This window comes from Triticum aestivum, chromosome 5D (assembly GCF_018294505.1).
Source record: "Triticum aestivum cultivar Chinese Spring chromosome 5D, IWGSC CS RefSeq v2.1, whole genome shotgun sequence".
Taxonomy (NCBI): Eukaryota; Viridiplantae; Streptophyta; class Magnoliopsida; order Poales; family Poaceae; genus Triticum; species Triticum aestivum.
Window position 1 is genome coordinate 332,382,939 of NC_057808.1, and position 17,239 is coordinate 332,400,177.

Here is a 17,239-nt window from a genome sequence, read left to right on the forward strand (position 1 = left end):
TCAAACATCAGGGCGTTGTGGCTCGGCCGGAAAGATGGAGAAACTTGGTTTTTTAATTCCTGTAATTCCAAAACACGCCTGAAAATCATGAAACTTGGCATGGTGTCATGACATGGCACGAACGTGTTGCGGTAATTTTTCTGGCCGAATTGGGACAAGCTTTGGTGTAAGCTTCTTGCAAACCGGAGCTTCCCTCATGAAGGCTCGTGGTTCCGAGAGGGAACGTGTCACCTCCGTGTGCGAAACGACATACGTACACTCCCTTCTCCCGCCTTAATTTTTGTACACAGCCAGATTAGACCAAATATAAGTACCATGCTAAATTTTGGAATAATTTCGAGCTTGTTTCACCTTTTTTATACATTAATTGAGTTTCTGTGCATTTAATGTGCATAATTCAATTTTGAACTACAAGCACATGCTCCGGTGCACCAAAGTTGTTTAAAAAATCACATGTGTGTCCTTGGGTGGATTTCTAGGTCCCATGCAAGAGATGGGAGTGAAATTCAAACATCTGGGCGTCGTGGCTCGGCTGGAAAGATTAAAAAACTTGATTTTTTTAATTCCTGTAATTTCAAAACACGCCTGAGAATCATGAAACTTGGCATGGTGTCATGACATGGCACCAACATGCTGCGGTAATATTTTTGGCCGAATTGGGACATGCTTTGGTGTATGCTTCTTGCAAACCGGAGTTTCCCTCAAGAACACTCCTGGTTCCGAGAGGGAACATGTCACCTCTGTGTGCGAAATGACATACGTACACTGCCTTCTCCCACCTTATTTTTTTACACAGCCAGATTAGACCAAATAGAAGTACCGTGCTAAAATTTTGAATTATTCCGGGTTCATTTGGCCTTTTTATACATTATTTGAGTTTCTGGGCATTTAATGTGCACAATTCAAATTTGAACTACAAGCAGATGCTCCAGTGCACCAAAGTTCTTTGGAAAATCACATGTGTGTCCTTGGGTGAATTTCTAGGTCCAAATGCTAGAGATGGGAGTGAAATTCAAATATCTGGCATCGTGGCTCGGCTGGAAAGATTGAGAAACTTGGTTTTTTTAATTCCTGTAATTCCAAAACACGCCTGAAAATCATGAAACTTGGCATGGTCTCATGACATGGCACCAACATGCTGTGTTAATTTTTCTGTCCGATTTGCGAAGGCCCACACATTAACAATTAATAAAGTCATTTTGGAACAAGTGCTATCACGTTACAAATCGGAAACACAAGTATTATTGAAACTGTGGGCGTTCGACTTACCAATTATGTGCGGCCATGCGTCCCCTTTTTTATTGGCTAGGAGGTGTCGTGCGGGGTAGCTATTTGAGTACGAGAGGCGTGCGATCAGACCCCTACGCGTGCTCATCGGGAGGAGAGCCCTTTGACCGCTACCCGTCGCGCACCTCCCTCCCAACGTCTCCATTAATGGCGCCCGAGCACCTGTTCTACGGCGTGGCTATATGTCTCACTTGACTGAGATTTAAGAGAGAAAAATGAAAATCTGAAAAAAAGTTTTCCACGGATCTTGATGTAAGATCTGATGGACCTATATAGCATCGACTGCGACTTATAGCAAGCATGATGAATATAAGGACGATGACAATGGATAATAATTGTCTTACATATTTAGAAACATAATTAAAAAAAGCCACATGCGGCAACGCCTGAAATTTACAAGGGCAAAAGAACAAGGAAGACAACGATCTGGCTCGTTGATCTCTACTTTCTTGATGCGTTGCTGCAGGCCGCGGGAACTAGTCTCCGCGGCGAGCGGTGACGAGCTCTTTCTTGTCCTCAAGGTGCTTCTTGAGAGCATCCATGGATTCCTCCACCAGCCTTCTGCGCTCGATGCGCAGCTTGTTATTCTTGTCCATAAGTTTCTCGACGATGACGCCGGTCCTCTTCAACAAGGCAGTTGTATGCTCCTGCTTCTCCGCACTTCCGACGATCTTCGCCCTTAGCAGGTCGCGCTTGGCCCGGAGCTTCGCATTGCTCTCATTTAGTTGCCAGATGATGTCGGTAGACTGTTCAAACGAGGCTTGCAGGTCATCCTGCAACCTTGCCCACCTGGAGATCTAATCCATCTGCCTATGGACGAGGGCACGCATGCGCCTGTAAGAGTCCTTGCCTTCCCGCGAGGCATTTTCCCAGGCCACCGCGGCAAGGGAGGACATCTCTGCTGCATTCGCGGCGCGGCGGGACATCTCTTCTGCTTCCGCGGCACGGCCAGACCAGTCTGCTGCATCGACAACGCGGCGGGTCCTCCGTGCTGCTTCAGCGGCGCGGCGGGACCTCTCTGCTGCTACGATCGTGCGGCGGGAAATGTTGGCTGCTATCGCAGCGAGGCGGGACATCTCTCGTGCTCCCGCTTCCAGGCTCGCCTCTCCCTGGTGGCAATCTCTCGACCCAGAACTCACGCTGGCCATGGCGGACGCAAGGGAACGATGATGAATGACTTGTTTGTTTTTGACTTTTTATGGATGAGGAGTTGAGGAGGAATGTGCAGTCATATTGGAGTAGTAGTATTTATAACCGCATAGTAATACACTCCTAAGTGGGAAACCGTTTAGGTTTTGATCGGTGTGAACAGGTTTGCAATTTGGAATGTGCAAGTGTACGTATGTCGTTTCACACTCGGAGGTGACACGCTCCCTCTCGGAACCAGGAGCCTTCTTGAGGGAAGCTCCGGTTTGCAAGAAGCCTACACCAAAGCTTGTCCCAATTCGGCTAAAAAAATTACAGCAGCATGTTGGTGCCATGTCATGAGACCATGCCAAGTTTCATGATTTTCAGGCGTGTTTTGGAATTACAGGAATTAATAAACCAAGCTTCTCAATCTTTCCGGCGAGCCACGACGCCCAGATGTTTGCATTTCACTGCCATCTCACGCATGGGACCTAGAAATTCACCCAAGGACACACATGTGAGTTTTCAAACAACATCGGTGCACTGTAGCCTGTGCTTGTAGTTGAAATTTGAATTATGCACATTAAATTCCCGGAAACGCAATTAATGTATAAAAAAGGCGAAATGAGCTCAGAATAATTCCAAAATTTAGCATGGTGTTATTTGGTCTAATCTGGCTGTGTAAAAAAATTAAGGCAGGAGAAGGCAGTGTACGTATGTCGTTTCGCACACGGAGGTGACACGTCCCCTCTCGGAACCACGAGCCTTCTTGAGTGAAGCTTCGGTTTTCAAGAAGCTTACACCAAATCTTGTCCCAATTCGGCCAAAAAATTACCGCAACCATGTCATGAGACCATGCCTAGTTTCATGATTTTCAGGCCTGTTTTGGAATTACAGGAATTAAAAAACCAAGTTTCTCAATCTTTCCGGCCGAGCCACGACGCCCAGATGTTTGAATTTCACTGCCATCTCATGCATGGGACCTAGAAATTCACCCAAGGACACACATGTGATTTTTCAAACAACTTTGGTGCACAGGAGCATGTGCTTGTAGTTCAAAATTGAATTATACACATTAAATGCGCAGAAACTCAATTAATGTATAAAAAAGGCGAAACGAGCCCGGAATAATTCCAAAATTTAGCACGATAGTTCTATTTGGTCTAATCTCGCTATGTAAAAAAATTAAGGCGGGAGAAGGCAGTGTACGTATGTCGTTTGGCACACGGAGGTGACACGTTCCCTCTCGGAACCGGGAGCCTTCTTGAGGGAACCTCCGGTTTGCAAGAAGCCTACACCAAAGCTTGTCCCAATTCGGCCAAAAAAGTTATAGCAGGATGTTCGTGCCATGTCTTGAGACCATGCCAAGTTTCATGATTTTCTGGCGTGTTTTGGAATTACAGGAATTAAAAAATCAAGTTTCTCAATCTTTCCGGCAAGCCACGACGCCCAGATGTTTGCATTTCGCTGCCATCTCACGCATGGGACCTAGAAATTCACACAAGGACACACATGCGATTTTTCAAACAACATCGGCGCACTGGACCCTGTGCTTGTAGTTCAAATTTGAATTATGCACATTAAATGCCCAGAAACTCAATAAATGTATAAACAAGGCGAAACGAGCCCGGAATATATCCAAAATTTAGCACGGTACTTCTATTTGGCCTAATCTGGCTGTGTAAAAAATTAAGGCGGGAGAAGGCAGTGTACGTATGTCGTTTCACACACGGAGGTGACACGTTCCCTCTCGGAACCACGAGCCTTCTTGAGGGAAGCTCCGGTTTGTAAGAAGCTTACACCAAAGCTTGACCCAATTCGGCCAAATAAATTACCGCAGCATGTTGGTGCCATGTCATGAGATCATGCCTAGTTTCATTATTTTCAGGCGTGTTTTGGAATTACAGGAATTAAAAAACCAAGTTTCTCAATCTTTTCGGCCGAGGCACGACTCCCAGATGTTTTAATTTCACTCCTATCTCTTGCATGGGACCTAGAAATTCGCCCAAGGGCACACATGTGATTTTTCAAACAACTTTGGTGCACTGGAGCACGTGCTTGTAGTTCAAAATTGAATTATACACATTAAATGCGCAGAAACTCAATTAATTTATAAAAAGGGCCAAACGAACACGGAATAATTCCAAAATTTAGCACGATACTTCTATTTGGTATAATCTTGCTGTCTAAAAAAATTAAGTCGAGAGAAGGCAGTGTATGTATGTCGTTTCGCACTCGGAGGTGACACGTTCGCTCTCGGAACCAGGAGCCTTCTTGAGGGAAGCTCCGGTTTGCAAGAAGCCTACACCAAAGCATGTCCCAATTCGGCCAAAAAAATTACTGCAACATGTTGGTGCCATGTCATGACACCATGCCAAGTTTCATGATCCTCAGGCGTGTTTTGGAATTACAGGAATTAAAAAACCAAGTTTCTCAATCTTTCCGGCCGAGCCACGACGCCCAGATGTTTGAATTTCACTGCCATCTCATGCATGGGACCTAGAAATTCATCCAAGGACACACATGTGATTTTTCAAACAACATCGGTGCACTGGAGCTGTGCTTGTAGTTCAAATTTGAATTATGCACATTAAATGCCCAGAAACTCGATAAATGTATACAAAAGGCGAAACGAGCCCGGAATAATTCCAAAATTTAGCACGGTACTTCTATTTTGTCTAATCTGGATGTGCAAGTGTACGTATGTCGTTTCGCACACGGAGGTGACACGTTCCCTCTCGGAACCACGAGCCTTCTTGAGGGAAGCTCCGGTTTGCATGAAGCCTACACCAAAGCTTGTCCCAATTCGGCCAAAAAAGTTACAGCAGCATGTTGGTGCCACGTCTTGAGGCCATCCCAAGTTTCATGATTTTCTGGCGTGTTTTGGAATTATAGGAATTAAAAAACCAAGTTTCTTAATCTTTCCGGCGAGCCACGACGCCCAGATGTTTGCATTTCACTGCCATCTCACGCATGGGACCTAGAAATTCACCCAAGGACGCACATGTGATTTTTCAAACAACATCGGTGCACTGGAGCCTGTGCTTGTAGTTCAACCTCTAATTATGCACATTAAATGCCTAGAAACTCAATTAATGTATAAAAAAGGCGAAATGAGCTCAGAATAATTCCAAAATTTAGCACGGTGCTTCTATTTGGTCTAATCTGGCTGTGTAAAAAAATTAAGGCGGGAGAAGGCAGTGTACGTATGTCGTTTCGCACACGGAGGTGACACGTCCCCTCTCGGAACCACGAGCATTCTTGAGGGAAGCTCCGGTTTTCAAGAAGCTTACACACAAGCTTGTCCCAATTCGGCCAAAAAATTAGCGCAGCATGTTGGTGCCATGTCATGAGACCATGCCTAGTTTCATGATTTTCAGGCGTGTTTTGGAATTACAGGAATTAAAAAACCAAGTTTCTCAATCTTTTCGGCCGAGCCAAGACGCCCAGATGTTTGAAATTCACTCCCATCTCATGCATGGGGCCTAGAATTTCACCCAAGGACACACATGTGATTTTTCAAACAACTTTGGTGCACTGGAGCACGTGCTTGGAGTTCAAAATTGAATTATACACATTAAACGCGCAGAAAGTCAAGTAATGTATAAAAAAGGCGAAACGAGCCCGGAATAATTCCAAAATTTAGCACGGTACTTCTATTTGGTCTAATCTCCCTATGTAAAAAAATTAAGGCGGGAGAAGGCAGTGTACGTATGTCGTTTGGCACACGGAGGTGACACGTTCCCTCTCGGAACCAGGAGCCTTCTTGAGGCAAGCTCCAGTTTGCAAGAAGCCTACACCAAAGCTTGTCCCAATTCGGCCAAAAAAGTCACTGCAGCATGTTGGTGCCATGTCATGAGACCATGCCAAGTTTCATGATTTTCAGGCGTGTTTTGGAATGACAGGAATTAAAACACCAAGTTTCTCAATCTTTCCGGCGGGCCACGATACCCAGATGTTTGCATTTCACTGCCATCTCGCGCATGGGACCTAGAAATTCACCCAAGGACACACATGTGATTTTTCAAACAACATAGGCGCACTGGACCCTGTGCTTGTAGTTCAAATTTGAATTATGCACATTAAATGCCCAGAAACTCAATAAATGTATAAAAAAGGCGAAACGAGCCCGGAATACATCCAAAATTTAGCACGATACTTCTATTTGGCCTAATCTGGCTGTGTAAAAAAATTAAGGCGGGAGAAGGCAGTGTACATATGTCGTTTCACACACGGGGTGACAGGTTCCCTCTCGGAACCACGAGCCTTCTTGAGGGAAGCTCTGGTTTGTAAGAAGCTTACACCAAAGCTTGACCCAATTCGGCCAAATAAATTACCGCAGCATGTTGGTGCCATGTCATGAGATCATGCCAAGTTTCATGATCTTCAGGCGTGTTTTGGAATTACAAGAATTAAAAAACCAAGTTTCTCAATCTTTCCGGCCGAGCCACGACGCCCAGATGTTTGAATTTCACTCCCATCTCTTGCATGGGACCTAGAAATTCGCCCAAGGGCACACATGTGATTTTTCAAACAACTTTGGTGAACTGGAGCACGTGCTTGTACTTCAAAATTGAATTATACACATTAAATGCACAGAAACTCAATTAATTTATAAAAAAGGCCAAACGAACATGGAATAATTCCAAAATTTAGCACGATACTTCTATTTGGTATAATCTGGCTGTGTAAAAAAATTAAGGCGGGAGAAGGCAGTGTATGTATGTCGTTTCGCACTCGGAGGTAACACGTTCCCTCTCGAAACCAGGAGCCTTCTTGAGGGAAGCTCCGGTTTGCAAGAAGCCTACACCAAAGCTTGTCCCAATTCGGCCAAAAAAATTAGCACAACATGTTGGTGCTATGTCATGACACCATGCCAAGTTTCATGACTTCCAGGCGTGTTTTGGAATTACATGAATTAAAAAACCAAGTTTCTCAATCTTTCCGGCCGAGCCACGATGCCCAGATGTTTGAATTTCTCTGCCATCTCATGCATGGGACCTAGAAATTCACCCAAGGACACATATGTGATTTTTCAAACAACATCGGTGCACTGGAGCCTCTGCTCGTAGTTCAAATTTGAATTATGCACATTAAATGCCCAAAAACTCAATTAATGTATAAAAAGGCGAAACTAGCCCGGAATAATTCCAAAATTTAGCACGGTACTTCTATTTGGTCTAATCTGGATGTGCAAGTGTACGTATGTCGTTTCGCACACAGAGGTTACACGTTCCCTCTCGGAACCACGAGCCTTCTTGAGGGAAGCTCCGGTTTGCAAGAAGCCTACACCAAAGCTTGTCCCAATTCCGACAAAAAAAATACCGCGGCATGTTGGTGCCATGTCATGAGACCATGCCAAGTTTCATTATTTTCAGGCATGTTTTAGAATTACAGGAATTAAAAAACGAAGTTTCTCAATCTTTCTGGACGAGCCACGATGCCCAGATATTTGAATTTCACTCCCATCTCCTGCATGGGTCCTAGAAATTCACCCAAGGACAAACATGTGATTTTTCAAACAACTATGGTGCAATGGAGAATGTGCTTGTAGTTCAAATTTGAATTATGCACATTAAATGCCCACAAACTCAATTAATGTATAAAAAAGGCGAAACGAGCCCGGAATGATTCCAAAATTTAGCACGATACTTCTATTTGGTCTAATCTGCCTATGTAAAAAAATTAAGGCGGGAGAAGGCAGTGTACGTATGTCTTTTCGCACACGGAGGTGATACGTTCCCTCTCGGAACCAGGAGCCTTCTTGAGGGAAGCTTCGGTTTGCAAGAAGCTTACACCAAAGCTTTTCCCAATTTGGCCAAAAAATTAACGGCAGCATGTTGGTGTCATGTAATGACACCATGCCAAGTTTCATGATTTCCAGCCATGTTTTGGAATTACAGGAATTAAAAAACCAAGTTTCTCAATCTTTCCGGCCGAGCCACGATGCCCAGATGTTTGAATTTCACTCCCATCTCTTGCATGGGACCTAGAAACTCACCCAAGGAACCACACATGTGATTTTTCAAACAACTTTGGTGCAATGCAGCACTTGCTTATAGTTCAAATTTGAATTATGCACACTAAATTCCCAGAAACTCAATTAATGTATAAAAAGCCCAAATGAACCCGGAATAATTCCAAAAATTAGCACGATACTTCTATTTGGTCTAATCTGGCTGTGTAAAAAACTTAATGCGGAAGAAGGCAGTGTACGTATGTCGTTTCGCACACGGAGTTGACACGTTCCCTCTCGGAACCACGAGCCTTCTTGAGGGAAGCTCCGGTTTGCAAGAAGCTTACACCAAATCTTGTCCCAATTCGGGCAAAAAAATTACCGTAGCATGTTGGTGCCATGTCATGACACCATGCCAAGTTTCATGATTTTCAGGCATGTTTTGGAATTACAGGAATTAAAAAATGAAGTTTCTCAATTTTTCCGAACGAGCCACGATGCCCAGATGTTTGAATTTCACTCCCATCTCCTGCATGGTTCCTAGAAATTCACCCAAGGACACACATGGGATTCTTCAAACAACTTTGGTGCAATGGAGCATGTGCTTGTAGTTCAAATTTGAATTATGCACATTAAATGCGCACAAACTCAATTAATGTATAAAAAAGGCGAAACGAGCCCGGAATGATTCCAAAATTTAGCACGATACTTCTATTTGGTCTAATCTGCCTGTGTAAAAAAATTAAGGCGGGAGAAGGCAGTGTACGTATGTCGTTTCGCACACGGAGGTGACACGTTACCTCTCGGAACCGCGAGCCTTCTTGAGGGAAGCTCCGGTTTGCAAGAAGCCTACACCAAAGCTTGTCCCAATTCGGCAAAAAAAATTACCGCAGCATGTTGGTGCCATGTGATGACACCATGCCAAGTTTCATGATTTTCAGGCGTGTTTTGGAATTACAGGAATTAAAAACCCAAGTTTCTCAATCTTTCCGGCCGAGCCACGATGCCTAGATGTTTGAATTTCACTCCCATCTCTTGCATGGGACCTAGAAATTTGCCCAAGGGCACACATGTGATTTTTCAAACAACTTTGGTGACCTGGAGCACGTGCTTGTAGTTCAAAATTGAATTATACACATTAAATGCGCAGAAACTCAATTAATTTATAAAAAAGGCCAAACGAACACGGAATAATTCCAAAATTTAGCACGATACTTCTATTTGGTATAATATGGCTGTGTAAAAACATTAAGGCGGGAGAAGGCAGTGTATGTATGTCGTTTCGCACTCGGAGGTGACACGTTCCCTCTCGGAACCAGGAGCCTTCTTGAGGGAAACTCTGGTTGGCAAGAAGCCTACGCCAAAGCTTGTCCCAATTCGGCCAAAAAAATTACCGCACCATGTTGGTGCCATGTCAAGACACCATGCCAAGTTTCATGATTTCAGGCGTGTTTTGGAATTACAGGAATTGAAAAACCAAGTTTCTCAATCTTTCCGGCCGAGCCACGACGCCCAGATGTTTGAATTTCACTGCCATCTCATGCATGGGACCTAGAAATTCACCCAAGGACACACATGTGATTTTTCAAACAACATCGGTGCACTGGAGCCTGTGCTTGTAGTTCAAATTTGAATTATGCACATTAAATGCCCAGAAACTCAATTAATGTATAAAAAGGCGAAATTAGTCCGGGATAATTCCAAAATTTAGCACGGTACTTCTATTTGGTCTAATTTGGATGTGCAAGTGTACGTATGTCGTTTCGCTCACGGAGGTGACACGTTCCCTCTCGGAACCATGAGCCTTCTTGAGGGAAGCTCCGGTTTGCAAGAAGCCTACACCAAAGCTTGTCCCAATTCGGCCAAAAACATTACCGCAGCATGTGTGTGCCATGTCATGAGACCATGCCAAGTTTCATGATTTTCAGCTGTGTTTTGCAATTACAGGAATTAAAAAACCAAGTTTGTCAATCTTTCCGGCTGAGCCACGACGCCCAGATGTTTGAATTTCACTCCCATCTCTTGCGTGGGACCTAGAAATTCACCCAAGGACACAGATGTGATTTTTCAAACAACTTTGGTGCAATGCAGCACGTGCTTGTTGTTCAAATTTGAATTATGCACACTAAATTCCCAGAAACTCAATTAATGTATAAAAAGGCCAAACGAACACGGAATAATTCCAAAATTTAGCACGATACTTCTATTTGGTCTAATCTGGCTATGTAAAAAAATTAAGGTGGGAGAAGGCAGTGTACGTATGTCATTTCGCACACGGAGGTGATATGTTCCCTCTCGGAACCAGGAGCCTTCTTGAGGGAAGCTTCGGTTTGCAAGAAGCTTACACCAAAGCTTGTCCCAATTTGGCCAAAAAAATTACGGCAGCATGTTGGTGCCATGTCATGACACCATGCCAAGTTTCATGATTTCCAGCCGCATTTTGGATTTACAGGAATTAAAAAAACCAAGTTTCTCAATCATTCCGGCCGAGCCACGACACCCTGATGTTTGAATTTTATTCCCATTTCTTGCATGGGACCTATAAATTCACCCAAAGACACACATGTGATTTTTCAGCAAATTTGTTTCTTTGGAGCATGTGCTTGTAGTTCAAATTTGAACTATGCACATTAAATGCCCAGAAACTCAATTAATGTATAAAAATGCCAAACGAACCCGGAATAATTCCAAATTTAAACACGACACTCATGTACTAGTTGCATGTTCACTGTACGTAAATGTTCTAGCAATTCAAACACCATCCTTTCCCTCCGTAACACCATTTTATCTTTCAAAACATAATGAAAAAATCAGGTATACCACAAACAGTTTACTGGAAAGAATCGTGTGGGATGCGATATAAAATATCTTGGCGCATTGTCTTGTCTGGCTTACGCTGGAAGCTTCGTCGTCTACAGTCCACCGCCTCTGCTTGAACCACACTTGCACGCCAGTTTCTCGCGGCACCGAACGAAATTTTTTGGCCACCGTGGAAATATCTATCTCCCCGCCCCCTCCCTCCTACCAAAAGCCACATTTCCACTATTCCTCCTTGCTTTCCAAGTTCAAACCTTCACTGCTTCTTACTGGCAGCTCAGCCTCCTCGCCGGCGACCCTTCTTCTTGCAGCGCCGCCTCCTCGCCGACTACCCTTCTTCTTGCAGCGCCGCCTCCTCGCCGGCGACCCTTCTTCTTGCAACGCCGCCTCCTCGCGGGCGACCCTTCTTCTTGATGCACAGCCTCCTCACCGCCGACCCTTCTTCTTGCTGCGCGGCCTCGTCGATATGGTCAGGTAATCCACACCCCACCCACACCATCCTGCTCCTTTCCCGTCCCACATGCCCCGACCGACGGAGGGACACCTTCCACCGAAATCACTGCCCCCCTCCTCCAATTAAGCGCCGCCCATAGCCATTTTACACGCAGTCTAACATGGAGCTGAGTAGCATGCGGCCGCACGCGCGAACAAGGTCGCTATGGCTGACTTGCGTGTCGACCGCCAGATCTTGGAGGAGCACCTCGTCTTCGAGGCCACCGTCGACACCGCCGCGCGGTTGTCTACTTTAAAATACAGTTCGTGATGTTTCCTCAAGGCCACCGCCAGTGCCTTCTAGTGATTTGTCCTCTGTAATGTTAATATGCAATCTGATGTTCAGTTAACAGTTTGGTCCTCAGAAATGTAATGCTCAGTTAACACTTTGGCCCAACAATTGCTACATTTCGTAGTACTGTTCTCAAGCATTCTTTGTTTTGTTAACTGTCTTATCTTCTAGTACATGTTTCTATTCTGCAATGTCGTGCTCAGTTAACTATTTTGGTTCATTTGGTATGCTGTCCATTTAACTGTTTGGTTCAGTTCTGCAATTTGATTTTCATTTGCTGTGGGTACAATTTTGTATTGTTATGCATGTGATACCAATCGAATTTGGTTGTACTCAACACATATTCTACTGATAGTATGGCAACTCTCAGTTAACCTGATCAAGATCTTCCTTATGTGTGTTGCAGGGAAACAATGGGAGACACTGCGGTTTACCATCGAGGTTTGTTTAAGCAGGCTCCTTTGGCTAATAGCACATTATTGTGCAGTTGCAGGAATCATTCTAATATTTAGGTTTCTTACAATTTGGTCTTGCACATGTAGGTCTTGCTATCAGAGGCTTAGACCCACTGTTCGACCCATTTTGCATATGGGGAAATGAGATGTCCATGAATATCAGTCAAGTCAAGAAACTCAGAAAGATTGTTAGGATGAAGAAACTTGCGACGAATAACAACAAGATCTTTGTTTGCACAATGAAGAAGACATCAGTCAACTATAGGATGGTACCAAGTCTTTTACCTTGTTTTTACCCCTTCCGCCATTTCAAAATTTACAATAGCAATTTATGAATAGCTTTGTTTTCAGTACTTTTCAAAGCAGTTCACTTGCATGGTCAAGAGGTGAGGAAGGTATTCATTCAACACCCACGGTACAATATTGAAGTCTTGCTGAAGAGGACGAAGGTTGGGCAGGCAATTATCCATAGCCACTGGCCTAAAGTTGCAAGGACATTCAACATCACTAAAGGCTCAATATTTGCCTTCCGCTTCTGCAGTTTCCCAGATGAGATTCATCTGTCTATTTACTGTGTATGATGCTACTTTCCAAAGGTTTTTGATGCTACATGTGAAACTTGGTGCCATTGTGTAATGGCGTAACTGAGTGCCGAAGCTATCTGATGTAATTTGATTATGAAATCCTGGTTGCTTTTATACGGATATGAAATATCTGGCATGTTTTATAAGAAATATCAGTTTGATTAGTACATGTATTATCAATAATATGCTAATTACCCTGCTTATTGGGGTTTTCTATTGCAAACGGTTACTCAGACAACATCGTGGGCGATGAACTCAAACAACCCACACAGTTTCTAGAAAGTAGGCGTGTTCGATCAACTAACAATCACACACGGCTTCCGGCAGCGAACTGTTTGCGTTAGGCCACCTTGCACAAATATTTCCACACAAAGAACTGTGTGGGATGTACATACCTACGGAAATGATTTTCTAGGATTCACCGTGTGGGATGTACATACCTACGGAAATGATTTCCGGGATTCACTGTGTGGGATGTACATACCTATGGAAATGATTTTTGGGATTCACCCTGTGGGATGTACACACCTACGGAAATGATTTCTAGGATTCACGGTGTGGGATGTACATACCTACGGAAATGATTTCTGGGATTCACCGTGTGGGATGTACATACCTACGGAAATGATTGGGTTTCCATGCCTCACCGATCGCACACGGCCCCAGCCTGGGTCCCACGAGGGCCTATCCCCGACGATTTCTGGGTCGTGTGGGAAGGACCCCCCTATCGCCCACACTCACTTGGCGACGGTTCCAAATGTCGTCGCGGAAAGGGGTTTTAAACTGTTTGTTTAGGACGTCGTTGTACCAGTGTATGATGAAATGATTGAAATAAGGAAAAGCTGGTATGAACTCGACCTATCTTGTTTTTGTAAATATGATTAGTTGATCATTCCTGATTCAGCCTATTATGAATGAAACATGTTTGCAATGACAATTAGAGATTATAGTTACTCGTGCCATGCTTAATTAGCTAGGAGCTTATAATGGTTTACCTTGCATGCCAACATGGAAATTAAAATGGTTGGGATGTAGTATGATAGGATGGTATCCTCCTTTCAATGATTCTAGTGGCTTGACTTGTGTCGCAGGATATCCACGGCCACCTATGGGACCAGGAGGCCCCTTGCTGGTTCGGCAGGGGGACGGTGTGTTGCACAAAGAGCAGACTGGCGCACAGCAGCACTGCAGGGAGCACACAAGCAACTTACCCAGGTTCAGGCCGCCGCGAGGCGTAAGACCCTACTCCTGCTTTAGTGGATTAATGGTGGAATGGGGATGGCGAAACATAGTACACTTTGCCCGGCAGGGTTGCCGTAGGGCAGCAGCGCCTACGCGCGTACGGTGGTGTGGGTTCCTCAACTTTCCAACCACTCATACGGGTGCCATGAGCCTCCTTTTATAGATTAAGGGGTCACCACAATGGAAAAGTGGTCATTATCCACTGATATGGTAGCAAACAGTGCTATCATACCGAATTCTGCACGCTGATAGGGTGCATTAAATGCACCGCTTAGTGTCACATCACTGGTTGCCCTGCAAGGCTTGCCTGGATATCTCGCCAGCCTTGCACCTGTTCCCTTGACACGTCGCAGGACGGGTGTCATCTGTGGGTTTCTTCTGTAGGAAATGGCCGCCATGTAGCGAATGGCTGCCACTTAATCATCTTGCGGCTTGACACCACATTGATTGACGACGTGGGTTGTGCTTGAGTTGTTGGTCGGGTGGTTCAGCCCCCGCGAGCCCCGGCAGACCTTACCGGGGTGTCCTAGTTGCCTGCTTCTGGTGGTGGCCTCGCCCCTTGCCGGGCTCGCCTGCCCGGCAAGGTAGGCCCTTCTCTTGCCGATATCTTGCTCCTTTGGCTTAATCTTGGTCCTTCTAAGCTGCATATTGGCTCTTCAAATCTCTTGGTTCTTCAATCTCTGGCTTGTTCTGGTCTTGCCCGTGCATGAGTCAGGGGAAAATGCATGCCCCTGTATATTTTCCCAGACATAAGCCCCCGGTCCTAAGCCACACGTGTCGCGTGGCACGTTGGGTTAGGCCCCAAACAGTGCGCGGACACGTGGCAGGAGAGGGCTGTGTGTGACGGTTTGCCACAATGACTAGTCAATCCAACATCCACTTTCACGCAATTACTGCGCGTTGTGGGGTCGTGGGACTGTTGCAGTCAAGGTAAAACGGTAACTTTCTGAAGCGTCGTGCCTCTGTCCCACTCCCCCCCTTAAGAGCAGGGCAAATTGGAGTGGCGCGATTCATCTGTCTCTCGCCCCGATCCTCCATCTTCTTCCTCCGCAAGCCAAGCGACAGTTCCCCATCTCGCTTCTCCTTCCGCCGCCACCTTCTCCAATGAATCCCTCTCCTCTCCATGTTACCGCAGCAATGGGGAAGAGACCCGCGAATAAGAAGAAGTCGACGACCATGGCGAAGGAGACCGCCGCCGAGGGGAACAAAAGGTTGGCGGAGCTGAACAAGAAGCAGAGCAAAGATGTCTTCTTCGTGTCGTCCACCTTGCGCGGCCCTGTTCTTCAGGCGAAGTACGGATATCTGTGGGGGCAGCCTGTCGAGAAAGGACATGGGGCGCCCGTTGTTGGTGTCAAAACCGGCGGATCTCGGGTAGGGGGTCCCGAACTGTGCGTCTAAGGCGGATGGTAACAGGAGGCGGGGGACACAATGTTTACCCAGGTTCGGACCCTCTCGATGGAGGTAATACCCTACTTCCTGCTTGATTAATCTTGATGATATGAGTATTACAAGTGTTGATCTACCACGAGATCGTAGAGGCTAAACCCTAGAAGCTAGCCTATGATTATGATTGTTGTTGTCCTACGGACTAAACCCTTCGGTTTATATAGACACCGGAAGGGGCTAGGGTTACACAGAGTCGGTTACAAGGGAGGAGATCTACATATCCGAATTGCCAAGCTTGCCTTCCACGCAAAGGAGAGTCCCACCCGGACACAGGACGAAGTCTTCAATCTTGTATCTTCATAGTCCAACAGTCCGGCCAAAGTATATAGTCCGGCTGTCCGAGGACCCTCTAATCCAGGACTCCCTCAGTAGCCCCTGAACCAGGCTTCAATGACGATAAGTCCGGCGCGCAGATTGTCTTCGGCATTGCAAGGCGGGTTCCTCCTCCGAATACTCCATAGAAGATTTTGAACACAAGGATCGTGTTCGGCTCTGCAAAACAAATCCACATACCACCGTAGAGAGTATAATATTCCACAAATCTAATCTGCTGACAACTTTCATAGCGTGACATCACGCCATGGCCCGGTCATTATTCGAACCGTTTTTCTCAACCAGCTACTGCACATATTGTTATGCCATGGCGGTTTTCCTAGCACGTCTTGTCAAAGCAGAGATCGTGTCCCCTTATCACGGGATTCTCATCAATACGGGGGTGGGTAACCCAACCGTGCCATCAATCACGGCGCTTGGGGAATAAGCGAGTTTACCAGGCAAGTGGGGAGGCGCACAGTTTCTATCACCCTTATAAAGGGACAAGGACTCCTCTTTTTCACCCACGCCTTCTTCTTCCCTGCCCATCTATTCTCGCGCACTCGAGCTCCAGCACCCAAGTTCGCATTTTCTCCGCAAAACCACTCCAAACATGTCCGGAGCGGGAGGCAAGTGGATGGTCTCCTCCATTTCAGAGGACAACATTACTAAGCTCCGGGAAGCCGGATACCTGGCCGCAGACATCGCGCACCGGCTTCCAGATGCGGGGCAGATCGTCCCTACTCCAGAACCCCACGAGAGGATTGTTTTCCTCACCCACTTCGTCCACGGGCTGGGGATTCCCCTCGACCCATGTGTCCGCGGGCTCATGTTCTACTACGGGCTGGACTTCCATGATCTAGCCCCCAATTTCATCCTCAACATCTCGGCGTTTATCGTCGTGTGCGAGGCCTTCCTCCGCATCAGGCCCCACTTTGGCTGTGGCTGAAGACCTTCAACGTGAAACCGAAGGTGGTGGTTGGCCAGCAAGCGGAGTGCGGGGGCGCCATGGTGGGCAAAATGCCTAACGTCACCTGGCTCAAAGGCTCCTACGTGGAGACCGTGAAGGGGTGGCAATCGGGGTGGTTCTACATCACTGAGCCGCGCGACACCAACTGGGTGGCGGCCCCCGAATTTCGATCCGGCATCCCCATGCGGCTCACCTCCTGGAAAGAGAAGGGCCTATCCTGGGGCTCATCGGTGGAGCTGACCGGACTCCAGAACTGTG